Here is a 15034-nt window from a genome sequence, read left to right on the forward strand (position 1 = left end):
CTTAAAGGAATTTGTCAAGAAAGCAAAAAGAGAGCCTACCCAATGGGAGAAAATATTTGGTAATCATATATCTGATAGGAGACTCATATCCTGCATATGTAAAGAACCCCTATATCTTAAAAATAAAAAGACAACCCATTTGAAAAACAGGCAAAAAACCTGAACAGACACTTCTCCAAAGAAGAGAGACAAATGGCTAAAAACCACATGAAAAAATGCTCAAAATCAAAGGCTATTAGGGAAGTCAAAAACAAAATGAGATACCATCTTACTCCCATAAGACTGGTAGCTTTCAATAAAACAGAAGACTACAAGTGCTGGAGAGGATGTGGAGGAATGGGAACATTCGTCCACTGCTGGTGAGAATGAAGAAGGATCCAGCCATTCTGGAGGACAGTTTGGTGGTTTCTCAAAAAGTTAGCTATAGATTTGCCATATGACCCAGCAATTCTACTGCTGGGTATATACCCAGAGGAACTGAAAATAAGGACACAAACCAATATATGCACACCAATGTTTATAGCAGCATTATTCACTATTGCCAAAAGTTGGAATCAACTCAAATGCCCATAAACAGATGAATGGATAAATAAAATATGGTATATACATACAATGGAAGACTACTCAGCTATGAGAAGGAATACAGTACAAACACATTGGATAACATGGATGAATCTTGAGGACCTTATATTGAGGGAAGCAAGCCAGGCATTGCAGGACAAATACTACTTGACCTCTCTGATGTGAAACAAGCAAACCAAGCTGTCTCAGAGATCTAGAGACTGGAAGATACACTTAAAGGAATTTTAAGGTTGTGAGCTGATGCCTACATGGATGAAGTCTATGATAAACTCGAGTTAAGAATTTGTAAAGGGAAGAGATAAGATGGGGGCATAGGGATACCATTAGGTGGAGCTTTGGGGGCTTGAGGGGGACTAGGGTTAGGAGGATGGGTCCGATGACCCAAGGAATTGGGGGGAAGGCTGGGGAGAACAGTTGAATATGGGAGAATCTCTGGTATATGGTTGAAACTATAAGATTGAGAAAACTCTTTAGAAAATATAATAAGAATGGACTACATGTTTAAGGTGCTTAAGGGGGGGGGCATCTGGCACAGGGGCAGGCTGCTAGGGAGAGTGTGAGTGCTCAGTTTGTCATAGTGTGTTAAATCACTTGGTGGAGACTGTACAGTGAGTGTGAAGGTGTACCCACATCCTGAGGAGACCTGATGTTCTCAAATGGAGAGAATTGTGTCCCTCAAGAGAATTGGTAGCTCCCAGTGGGTTAGGGCAGTTTAGTATGTCAAGCCCTCAGCATTGTTGCAAGTATCTGTAAATCTGGTCCCTCAAGTAGTGAAGATTTACTGTCACTGTGGACCCCGAGGGAGGGGGAGAGAGGTAAAGAATAGATGGAAGCAGGGCAATTGGGGGGCAATGGAAGTGCTCCACAAGATAATGTAATGATGGATATAGGACATGTTAATGTACACCAAAAATATATACAAGTTTATAAGCTAAAATGTAAACCATAATGTAAAACATCAGGAAACTAAAAATGTAGAAATTTGTACAGTCTAAAATATAAACCATAATGTAAACCAAGATGGAAACATGTTTCAAAGCCATGTTTCAAAATCTATACATCAGCTGCAGCAAATGTAACATGAACATGTAAAAAGATCATTGCTGGGGAAGGGGGAAAGGGTTTGATATTGGATATATGGGAGTCCCCTACATTGTATATGTGAATTACTGTGATGTAAAACTTTTTTGAAGAAAAAAACAAAAACTAGAAAAAAATTTTTTTAAAGGAATGGATGTAGACACTAAGGAAGAAATGAAAGAAAATGCCTTGCCACTGTATATATAGGGCAACACCTATTACAATGATGAAAGGCAAAATATTAAAAACAAATCTTTATAATATTGTTCATTTTTATTAATACACCAATTTATTTTTACTTTATCTTAGTATTTCTAAATTAGTATGTATACTTCTAATCTTTAAACCCATCACTATATTTCATTTTCCTATTAATTGAATTTGGAAATATATTAGGCTTCTTTGTTGAAGAAGTTTTAGATCACAGAAATGTTTAACTGGTAGGGGAGGAATATTGGTGTGGCATGTTATTGATTGGGGGGGCACATGGTTGGGAGGGAGTTCTCCAGGGCATGTATATAGGGGACATAAAAATATTTAGATAACAGTTACAAATGACAACTGAGGGAGTGCTACGTCCCTAGCCAGGGGAGCTCTATCACATTCCCCAATGGAACAGGAACCATCTCCCAAGTGCAAGGGCAAAGACCAACAAAGAAGGATTTTCCAACAATGAACTCTTGATACTGATGACTTTGCTTATGAGTCTGTGTGCCTGAAATATGAACTAGGCCTAGAGCTTCAGGGTGCCTAAGAGTTACTTCCTGAGAACCTCCATGTTGCTCAAATGTGGCCACTCTCTAAGCCAAACTCAGCATGCAACTGCATTACATTCCCCCCAGCAAGGGACATGACTCCTAAGGATGAGCCTCCCTGGTGCCAAGGGATTACTAGCAAGCACAGCTGGTGAAGTAAATAGAAAAAGACCTTGAATAAAAGGATCAAGTCAGACCAGTTGAATATCTCAGCCCACATGTATGATCATGTGTTAAAAACTGCATTTTGACCTTGAATAAAAGGGGGGAATGGCAAAGTCAAATGAATTTATATGGTTAAGAGTCTTCAAAAAAGAGTCAGGAGGTCATCAGAGGGGTCACGCTTATGGACTCCTCAGGAGGACCCCAGAAACAGCCAAAGTGGATACAACCCCAGATACTGGTTCTCCTGAAGGCTACAGAGACACACAGGATCTATGGTCAGGGCAGATGGCTCTGGAGTTCAGTGCCATGTCAGTGGGCCCTACTTTGGAATTTGTGTTCCTGAGTGTGATGAAGTCGGACTCAGATGTGACCTTTTTACACATGCCTCTTCTGCCACTTTTAATGAACCTTTGGTTGGGGCTTGTGTTGGTGTATACTCAGGAGACTTGAATCTCTGAACTGTCCATGTACCAGCTGGGCCCTGAGCCTCAGCAGAATTGTAGCTCCTACTCTCTGGTTCATTGAACTTACGTAGATCAGTTAATAGAGAGGTGAAGGTGGTCAATCACCACACCAGGGAACTGAAGTGCCTACAACTGCAAGCAGGAGAATTGCATCCATCATCCATGTGGAATCTAAGCCCCCTGTCAGTATAGAGGTGGAGGGGACATCCCAGGGCCCACAGAATGGAGGAATAAAATATGGATTAGAGTGGACTTACTGATATTCTACTATAAAACTTCTGTGACTACTAATAGAAGAAATTGTATCATTGATGGAGAGAAAGTGGCCACAGTAGTTGCTGAAGGCAGGGAGTGGGAAGAAGAAATGTGATGAGGGGTCATTTGGGGCACTTTGGAGTTGTCCTAAATGATACTGCAGGGTCAGATGCTGGACATTATATATCCTGCCATAACCTTCTGAATGTACCAGGGGAGAGTGCAAACTGCAGAGTAAACTATTATCCACATGGGGCAGCAGTGCTCCAAAATGTGTTTGTTGAGTGTGATGAATGTGCCACAAGGATGGGGGGAGGTTGTTGGTATGGGAGGAGTAGGGTGGGGGAATAGGTGGTATATGGGACATCTTATATTTTTTATAATGTAAACTTTTTGTGATGTATTTATCTTCAAAAAATGCAATTTGCAAAAATGATTGGGGTGGGGGAGTGGGGTGTAGGTTGTATGGGAACCTCTTATTTTTTTTAATGTAACGTTCTATGTGATCTATTAACTTTTAAAAGTTTTATTAAAACAATAAAATAAAAAAATTTTAAAAATTAAATAAATAAATAATTTCCTGTTTGCTCATTATATATGTCTATATACATGTATATATTATAAGATTATACCTATCTATATACATCTCTAATATATTCATTATGTTATATAAGCAAATCCATGATCTAACAAAACAACGCTTTAAGTTAAAGTGAAGCAAACGTTTGAATTATCTTATTTGAACTGGGTCTCTGTTCTTTTGCTTTCACCAGTGTTTTGTTTTATATTATACTCAGTGTGATACCAGAATTTCTTTAAGAGATAAAAGACAGAAGAAGGGAAAAGGTCTCCTTCTTGCCAAAGTTTCTACAGTGATTCTACCACCTCTGTTGCAGTATTAAGTCAAACATGGTATTTTACTTAGAAGATAGATTTGATTTGGATATAAAAAATAATGGTGTGGGGGTTTAGTTTCTTTGCACTTGATTAATTGGACATTATACTAAAGCAAAAGGTAATGTAATTTTATAAAAATAACTGTACTATTAACTATAGTCCATGGTTTAACAAGGGTTCACTGTGTAGTTTAATGGATTTAATTTTTTTTATTCTATCACCATATATACAACCTAATATTTTCCCTTTTAATTGCATTCAGATATTTATTTCAGTACTCTTAGGTTCACAGTGTTGTTCTACCATCACCACCATCCATTACCAAAACATTTCCATTGTTCCAAATAAGAATGCTGTACATATTAATAGCTTTCCAATCCTAACCCCACCCCATCCTCTGGTAACCTACATTCTGGATTCTGACTCTATGGGTTTGCTTGTTATATTTATTTCAAATCAGTGATCATACAAAGTGTAATAACATTTTTCAAAGTTTTTTTTAAAGATTTTTTATTTATTTCTCTCCCCTTCCCCCCCCCCCCCCCCGAGTTGTCTACTCATTTACTGAGTGTTCTTCTTTTTTTTTTTTTGCTTTGGTAGCCCATACCTTCTTTTTATTTTTTTTGGCTTTATTTATTTTTTTAATGTTACATTAAAAAAATATGAGGTCCCCATAGATCCCCCACCCCCTTCACCCCACTCCTCCTCCCATAACAACAACCTCCTCCATCAACACGAGACATTGATTGCTTTTGGTGAATACATCTCTGAGCACCACTGCACCTTGTGGTCAATGGTCCACACCATAGCCCACACTCTCCCACAGTCCACCCAATGGGCCATGGGAGGACATATAATGTCTGGTAACTGTTCCTGCAGCACTACCCAGAACAACTCCAACCCCTGAAAATGCCCCCACATCACATCTCTTCCTCCCACTCCCTACCCCCAGCAGCCACCATACCACTTTCTCCACACCAATGCCACATTTTCTTTAATTACTAATCACAATAGTTCATGAATAGAATATCAGTAAGTCCACTCTAATCCTTACTCTATTCCTCCATCCTGTGGACCTTAGGATAGTTGTGTCCACTCTACATCTATATCAAGAGGGGCCTTAGATTCCACATGGATGCTGGATGCAATTATCCTGCTTTCAGTTGTAGGCACTCTTGGCTCCCTGGTGTGGTGGTTGACCTTATCACCTCCATAATAGCTGAGTGGGGTAAGTCCAATAAACCAGACTGCAGGAGTTGCAAGTCTGTTGAGGCTCAGGGTCTGGCTATCACATGGTCAGTCCAGAGATTCAGGTTCCTTGGGTATACATAGGAGAATGTTAGGTATTTGGTTGAGAGTATAATGTTGAGAAAACTTTTTCAAAAATATAATAAGGAAGGTTACCTGTTTAAGATGCTTAAGGGGGGGCATCTGACACAGGGCAAGTGTCTAGGGAGTGTGTGAGTGCTCAATTTGTCATAGTGGGTTATATCATTGGGTGGAGACCCATACAATGAGAGTGAAGGTATACCCACATTCTGGGGAGGACTGATGCTCTCAAATAGAGGGAATTGTATCTCTCGAGAGAAATGGTGGCTCCCAATGCATTAGGGCAGTTGAGCATGTCAAGCCCTCAACACTATTGCAAGTATCTCTGAACATGGCCCTTCAAGCAATGAAGATTGACTGTCACTGTGGGCCCTAAGGGGAGGGGTAAAGAGGTATTGAATAGATGGAACCAATGTAACTGTGTGGGCACTAGAAGTGTTCCACAAGATTACACAAGGATGGATATAAGACATGTAAAATTACCCCAAAAATATATAGGGACTGATAGGCTAAAATGTAAATCATAATGTAAAACATAAGATAACTAAAAATTTAGAAAATTGTATAGTCTAAAATATAAACCACAATGTAAACCCAAATGGTTACCTTGTTTGAAAGCTATTGTCTCAATATCTGTACATCAGTTTCAGTAAATATAGTATGAATATGTAAAAAGATTATTGCTGTGGAAGGGACAAGGGTTTTATGTTGGATATGTGGGAGTACTGTATATTGTATATATGAATTACTGTGATCTAAAACTTTTGTGAAGATAAGCTTAATAATTAAAAAAATAAATAAGAAAAAGAAAGGACGTAGACACTGAGGAAAAGATGGAAGAAGTTGCCTTGCCAATTTGCATACAGGGCAACACTTATTGCAGTGATGGAAGGTAAAACATCAAAAACAAAGCTTTTGCATTTTTAAATTTTTTGATACCCCAACTTATTTTTACCTTAATTTTTCTAAATTAATATGTATTCTATATCTAACCTTTAAACTCATCACTATATTCCATTTTACTATGAATGGAACCTGGAAATATATTGGGCTTCATTTTTGAAGAAGTTTTGGATCACAGAGAGGTTCAACAATGGCAGGGGAGGAATACAGGTATGGGATGTTATTGACAGGGGACACATGGTTATCAGGGAGTTCTCCAGAGCATATATCCAGGATACATAAAAATGTTTGGATGTTTTCATGGTGGATACAATTAAAAACAACAACTGAGGGAGTGCTGAGTTCCTAGCCAGGGGAGCTCTATCACAGTCCCTAAAGGAACAGCAACAATTCCCAAGTGCAATGGCAAACACCAAAAAAGAAGGAAGGTCCAACAATGAGCCCTTGATACTAATGACTATGCTTGTAAGCCTGTGTGCCTGAAATAAGAACAAGGCCTAGAGCTGCAGGGTGCCTAAGAGTTACCTCCTGAGAGCCTCTGTTTTCCTCAAATGTGGCCAGTCTCGAAGCCAAACTCAGCATGTAAATGTGTTGCCTTTCTCCCAGCGTGGGATATGACTTCCGGGGAAGAACTTCCCTGGCGCCGAGGGATTACTACCAAGTACCAGCTGATGATGTAACTAGAAAATCACCTTGAATAAAAGGGTCAACTCGGACCAGCAGAATATCTCAATCTACATGTAATACCAGGAGTTAAAAATGCTTTTTGACCTGAATAAAAGGGGGAAATGGAAAGGACAAATGAATTTATATGACTTTGAGTCTCCAAAAAGAGCCAGAAGGTTATCAGAGGGGTTGCCTTTATGCACACCTCAGCAGAGTCCCAGAGACAGATAAAAGTAGATACAACCCCAGGTATTGGTTCTACTGAGGGCTACAGACACCCACAGGTTCTATGGTCATGGCAGATGAAGTTCAGTGCCATGTCAGTTGGCCCTACTTTGAGTTTGTGTTTCTGTGTGATGGAGCTGGACTCAGATGTGATCTTTTTCCACAAGCCTCTTCTGTTACTTTTACTGGAACTGTAGCTGGTGCTGGGGTCCTGTAATAACATTCTGAGTCTGCATTCTTTCAGGAAAAATGTGTTTTGGGTATGTCTCTATGCATGCCATTATGGACATCTTTGGGGTGTTTCTTATAGTCATTCTTTGCTTTTTATTCTTAATATAACACCTACTTACTTGAGTTCTTTCAGGAGTTTGGTGCTATGAAGAACCTCCTATTTCTCTCTGGAAAGTACACAGATGCTCCAGAAGAGGTGGGGTTTGATTTGGTCCACAATGGAAAAGTAACATGCAACTATATGCAAAGGAGGCTAAAGAACTTCCTATGAGTTATTTTATGGCAGAGATGGTTTACATAGTTAGGTCATGTTTATTTTATTTACATAGGTAATCTTCAGAAATAAAGGTAGCATGTAATGGATATGAAGAAATCCAATGACAAAGTGCTTTTCATTCCATTAGTAACCAAATTAAATAGTAAAAGGTAACAGTGAAAAATTTGTTACTAAAATGCTAAGCAGGTTTATTGCACAATTGTAGAATGAAAATGGAGACCTGGAGCAAAAGGGTGTGAGAGTCATCATAGTGTCATACTCCTGAAGGACCCCAAATCCATGATGTTTTAATTGGTTCCCTCCAGGATAGACCCAGGAACGCAGCTCATTATATAATGCTTGTCATCAGGATTGAAGCTTAGCACAAAGCAGGAGGAGAAGCTGAGGTTTCCACAAAATCAAGAAGACATGAGAATCAATTCTCAAAGTGATGGGGCAGTACAACTTACATTGTTTTGCTTTGACTCCTCTTGTTTTAATGTTTCCTTCATTGACACAGCATGAAAAGTGAGAGGTCAGCTCTGAAGAGTTGTGGTCACCTGGACCAAGTGCTTCCAAACAACAATCTTTGGACCACAATCATTCTGGGAGGTGGAGGAAGGACTAATTTAAAACTTGGATATTTGGTACTCAACCTCACAGATTCTATCAAGGTAACCTGGTGGAGGACATAACAATCTGTTTTACTTGGTTTTATTTGTGCTGTCATTGTTTCAAAGCATGCCTGAATTGAAATGTTACCAGGTAACGCCTTCTTAGATGGGTAGTAGTGTCTGAACTTTAGAGTGCATTAAATCACCTTGAGGAAGTTGTTTTAAAAAAAGATTGCTTGAGAATTTGCATTTTAACAAGTTTCCAGTTGTTGCTGATGTTTCTGGCCCAGGGACCATAATTTCGAAGCCATTTGTGTAGATGGGCTACAGACTCAAATGTCTATGCAACCTAAAAATATATATATATTTGCATGAATCAGACATAGGATAAGTAACAAGGGATGAAAGGTCTGAGAAATTAGTGAAAGTATACCCAGCCTAAACGTGTTCACATGATAGTTTCTTTTAAAATACTCTACTGGCCAATTGATAGTTCTCTGAGAACAAATTTAGCCCTATGTTCCTTAGTTTGTGATTTCTAGCACTGTGAAATTAAGTCAGATTGAGAATAAGCATGGATTTCTGTAAATGGTGGAAATGCCATTCATTCATTGATTAAACAAACATTTATTGAGCAACAGCTATACATCAGGCACTGTTCTTGGTAGTTGGGATATCTATAAACAAACCCACTTCTTAATATTTAATTAGTGATTAAAATGCAAATAATCATAAAGTATATCTTACTAATTAAAATTTTCAAGAATGCAATCACTGAATATCAAACCAAAAAAATTCTACGTTTCACATTCTCTAGTAGAATATTTATATCCTTTAACTCACCTAACTTCTTGAAAAAAATAGCTTGTCTGAAAATTCCAAAGTATACATATATAGCTTAGGATTTTTGGGAATACCATACTTCAGAGATCCTTAGCAAATATTTGCAGAAAAAGTAGTCTTTAAGACTTTGGGGAGACAAGAGATTCTAGGAATATACACATGATCACTTAGTAAAGATATTTTCCACCCTAAATTCACATTCAAATTGCCTGAGAAGCTTTCAGAAAATGCCAGTACCTGGCCCTGGCCCCAGATCATCTATTTTCAGTTGTTCTGGGGTAGGCTCAAGTATCACCAGTTTTAAATGCTTCTTAAGTGAATCTAATGTGTAACTACGATGGAGAACCACTGATTTTATACAAAGTTATTCCTTTTTAACAATTATTTATTGTGCTCTACTATGAAGGTGTATTGGGATATTCTCCTAAGCAAAAAGAGATATGGACTATATCCTCATGATAGTACAGTCCTTTGGTATTTAAGGATTCTAACACTGGAACTATTAAAAAAGAAATGGAGAGTCCTGTGTTAGAGGCTGGCTCGCATTTTTCAGTCCCTACTGAATAATTGGCCTCCAGTGTTAGGAAGGTCACCTGCAGACTAGGGGTTAGATTCCAGAGCAGTTGTAGGTTTTGGTGGACAAATTGGTTTTGATGAAGTATCAGAATTACTGACTGAAAAAAATGTTTTAATACCACAAATATGTCATGGATATAATTTAAGGAACTAAACTTTAAGTGTACTTTTTCCTAGACATATTTTCAGGCCCTTCTTTTACTATAAAGAAAGGAAAAAGATATTGATGTTACAAGTGCTATTAGCTCTCACCTGATTTAAAGCTATCCAAATAAAAAAAGAATGTACACCCTGTTTTCAACAATACTTTAAGATTTCTATTATCAGAGTAGTTTACTTTTATTTATTTTTATTTTTAGAGAAGCTTTAGTTTACATAAATGTTAGATCAAAATATAGGGGATTCCCGCATACCCCATCCCCTCCCCCTCCCACCCTTTTCCACACTAACAGCATCCTTCATTAATGTGATTCATTTGTTACAACTGATGAACAAATATTGAGGCATTACTACTAACCATAGACTACAGTTTACATTATAGTTTACACTTTGCCCCACACATTTTTACAGGTTTTGACAAAATGGATAATGGCCTGTATCCATCACTGCAATCTCATGCAGGACAATTCCAATGTCCTCAAAATGCCCCGGGTTACACCTGTTCTTCCCTCTCCCCACCCCCCCAGAACCTCTGGTGGCCACTGCCTTTATAGCAATGATCCAAGTTCTTCCGTTGCTAGAATAATAATGTCTGCTTTAGCAAAATTTCAACTGGGTGACTAATGTTCATTTGAGCTTGGAGTGAATTACCTATGTAAAAAAAGAAAAAAAAAAACTTTTGTAACATTAATGATAATTGTAACCTATCTATTCCAACACTGCTCCCTACAAAATGATATCTTTAATACCTTTTAAAGTGCTTCTTTCAAGAAGTTTCCATTTTTTAAAGGAACAGATTTTCTTTCTGAATAGTTACAAACCAAAAAGACCAAAAATATAGAGATTTTCATAATCTCCTGGGTTTTGTCTTAGTTTTATGTTTAAATGTGTTCTTTTTTATATATCACCTATATTATAAGATGCTTATCAAAGAAACACTATAGGGCATTTGACTAATCACCTATTCACTCCTAACTTTCTAGGTTTCCTTTGGTCCATCAGTACTAATAACATTTCCAATGAACATAATTTCATTCATTTCTTCTCAGTGTTGCCTATTATACTCAAGGTATCTCCGACATATCATCACTGTTGTGCATCCTTAGTACACATTCTGACAACCACTGTGCGAGGTATTTTGTTTATAATATTTCTAATATTATTATTTAATATATTAATATTAATTAATATAAATTTAATATTATAATAATATTAAAACTAGAATTGCAAATAGAATTGAGGTAAGATTTTTCCGACTTCAATGCCTATACAATTTTGTTTGTTTGTTTATCTCCCCAAGCCTTCTTCAATATAGTTTTCATCTCTTTGATCAGACAGGCTAACTTTAATTCTTTTGGAAAAGACTTTGTGACTCTTAAGACTTTTCCAGTAAAAGGTAAACCTTCTCATTGCCTACTCCTGTGCCTTACATGCCACAAATCCTAGTGCCTTTACTTTCCTGGTCTTTGCTCCATTCAAAAGGGTCCATGTAGGTCCCACAGAGCTGACTGCACCCTCCAGGTGTGCGCACTGCATCAAATGGAACAGCGCCATCACCTCCCTTCCTCTAGCTTGACACGTCTATTAATATGGCCTCAAGGCCCATCACACTCTTTGGCTGCTGTATTACTATAGATGCCTTCTGAGCTTATTGTTCACTAAACACCTAAGTCTTTTTTCACATTCTGTTGCCAAATCATAACACCCCAAGTCCTGTATTTGTGCCTTTTGTTTCAGAATCCAGATGTAGGCCCTTGAAATTATTCCTTCTAAATCTAAGTATTTGAATCAGGCTATCACTCCAGTCTTTCAGTATTTTTCAGCATCTTTCCGTATCTGTGTTTGTGTGTGTATGATCGTGAAGGGAAATTGTAAGTCTATTATTTTACGAATTCACTCTACCTCATGACTTGAAGTTTTAATTTTTCCAACTCTCACAACATAACATTCAGCCTACACTTTATTTACTGATAAATCTCTTAACTCTGGGTAAGAATAACTGCAAAACACCAGTAACTTCATTGCAGAATGAAGAAGGAGCCAGGCCTCAAGGCTGATGGAGATTTTAGGCTGTGGCCCGAGCTGTGCCTCCCGTGGCCTGAACTCAACAGGCCCTCAATAACTACTTGAGTTCATACAGAGGATGTGAACTATTATAGAGAAAGTAAGAGCTGATGCTACCAGTAAGCTCAGGTGAGCAAAAGCTATTTGTAACTTGAAGCAATCTGTCGTAGGCTATTCAATAAAACGAAGTTGTCCAAGAAAACAAAAAACTACCAAACCATAGAAGCATAAAAGGGGAAAGATACCATATAATAATTTTGTCAGCAAAACATCACTAGCTGTTTAAAAATTGTACAAATATTATGACTGGATATGCTGCAAAATTTTATGCGAGGTGAGAGACGAAAAGCATCGCTCAAGAGAAACAAAGCCTCTGCTTCTCCTTACCCATCGGCCTTACCCTCTCCCTTTTTTTCATTGCATTTCAGACAAATACTCAATGATCTAACAAAAAAAAAAAAAGAAAGAAAAAGGGAAGCAAGAATGTTCCATGCCAGAGAGTTTTTATCTTCTTCCTCTAACAGCATCCAAGAAACTAAAAAGGGAAAAGTGGAAAGGGAAGAAAGATAATCAGGGTTGATTGTAAATCTGGGAAAAGTCTCAACTATGTATTGAGATTCACAAAAATAAAGATGAAAGATCACAAGAGAGGAAATGAATAACCATCTTGCCACTGCCAGTGCTCTGTTCCCCATTCTTCCAGCTGTGGCCGACTCTTCAGCTTCACCCTTCAGATCCGAGTTAGAGGCACATACAGACATCTCAGCTGCAGTGCTAGCTTTCTGGTTCTGCAAGTTTGCCTTTCTTTAGAATGCCCTAAAGATAGCATTCTTAGTAAACACACTGTGTTTACTTAGTAAACACGCTGAGGAAATTTCATCAGGGGGGATGAAACCATCCTCTCTGGTAGGAAGAGCTTTCCACCTGCAGGGTGTAAACTATTTGAAATATAAAAAAAGTTTTTTGGTAGTATCAGCAACCAAAAACAAAACAAAAAAAAAAGGGCCTGATTCAGCTCTTCAGATACTTTTCTTCTTCTCTGCAGAAGACGGTGTAGCGGGACCCCAGCCGCCATCTTCAGTCACTTCTGTGCCTGGCTCAGTGCAAGGCACATACCAAGCATTCAACAAATATCTACTGAATGAGTCACTGAACTCTTGTCCGAACCATCTAGGATGAATTGTTTCTTTTGGCTTCAATCATAAATGAGCAGACACTCTGTGTGCAAATATCTGTGTCTTATTAGGCAGTGGACATTTCTGGTTAAAGAATTCTGTCTGCTTCCGTAGTTGTTTAATTGTTGTTGTTACTGTGGAGTTTGGTTTCCTTGGGCTGCTTGGTAGCAAAGTTTCACTAGCTGGATGGCTTCAAACAACAGAAATTTATTTTGGCTGACAGGTTTGGAGGCTGGAAGTTAAAATCTAAAGGGGAGAGTCATTCTGTGCCTCTTCCTAGCTCCAACCTCTGCCTCAGTCTACACATGGCCTCCATGTTTCTGTCTGTCTTTGTTTCCTCTCCCTCTTCCTAATGAGCTCAGACCCCGGCCAAAGAGAGTTGACCCCAGGCAGAGAGAGTGGAGCATAGCTTCAAAAGAGCCACTAGAGCAAAATCTTAATTTGGTACAGAAATAATCAGAAGGTAGGTAGTTAACATACTATGGCAGATTGAGTTATTGTACCCCAGGAAAAAGCATCCTTAAATTTAGCTCATCCTCCTGTGGGTGTGAACCCACTGTAAATAGGACCTTTGAAAAGATTATTTTTAGTTAAGTTGCAAACAACCGAATCTTAATGGGCCATAATCCTATAATTGCAGGCCTTGTGAAGAACATGATTGGTGGAGGGGACGTGACAGTCAACACAACCTGGGAGAGAAAGGAAAGGACATTGCCATGGGTGAGGAAAGCCAGGGAACCCTAAGGATTGCCAGCCAACTGGAATGCCACCCACCTTGGGGACACATCGCTTATTTTCTCTACCCCTGAAACCATTAATATACTGACCTAGAAGAATTGCACTGCTCCCCAAGATTTAATGACACCAGTCACATTGGATTAAGGATTCACTCTACTCCAGTATGGTCTCATTTTGACTTGCCTAATTCCATCTGTCATGATCCTAATTCCACATAAGTTCACTTTCTGGGGCACAGGGAAGTAGGACTTTTGGGGAGACACAACTCAATCCCTAACACTGTATTTTTCAGTCCTTTGAATTACTGTTATTTCAGTCATGAAGGACATGAATATACAGCTTGACCTTCCTTTGAACACCAAGAGTTCCTCAATCACTTGATTTGGGATGGGACCTGAAGATTTGCAGTTTTAACATGTTCCTGAGTCATGCTGATTCTACTGGTATAGGGACCAGGCTTTAAGAAACACTGCACTAATTCAACCCGCTACATGGCCAGTGAGAAAGCAGGGCCATTGTATAAAGAGAGAGACTTAGGCCCTCTAGTTAGTGGAGGGAGTCAGAGCCTCCTTCAGGCTGAAGCACCTTCCTATTCCTTCTTGCAGCCCCTCCAAGCTCAAGGAGCATAAACAAGTCAGCATTAGTACATGAGAATAGACCTTAAATGAAAAGTTTTCTCATTTTAAAGTTCTGCAGGGAGAAGAAAGAAGTTCTATAATCTCCCTTGGTAACTACTTCCACATCTAAAAACATTATTCAGAACATTCCTTCTACAAACTTACGCCCATTTTCCATTGCTAATGAGGCATTCTATATTATACTCCTCAGGAGCTGATGTTGGAAAATAAATGTGTCTATGAAGTAACCACATTTAAAAAAATAAAATTGAAATTAAATAATTAAATGCAGGCAGCCGCTTGAAACAACCGTTTCATCACATGGTGAGAAAAGTATTCAAAAGCTATCCAAAATATGTTCTCCTCTATTACTTCTTGCATTATTGCCTTGCCACAGTGAGCCATATCAGTCGTTGAAGCCATTGTTTCAATGCATTTCC

Source organism: Dasypus novemcinctus, chromosome 7, assembly GCF_030445035.2.
Source record: "Dasypus novemcinctus isolate mDasNov1 chromosome 7, mDasNov1.1.hap2, whole genome shotgun sequence".
NCBI lineage: Eukaryota > Metazoa > Chordata > Mammalia > Cingulata > Dasypodidae > Dasypus > Dasypus novemcinctus.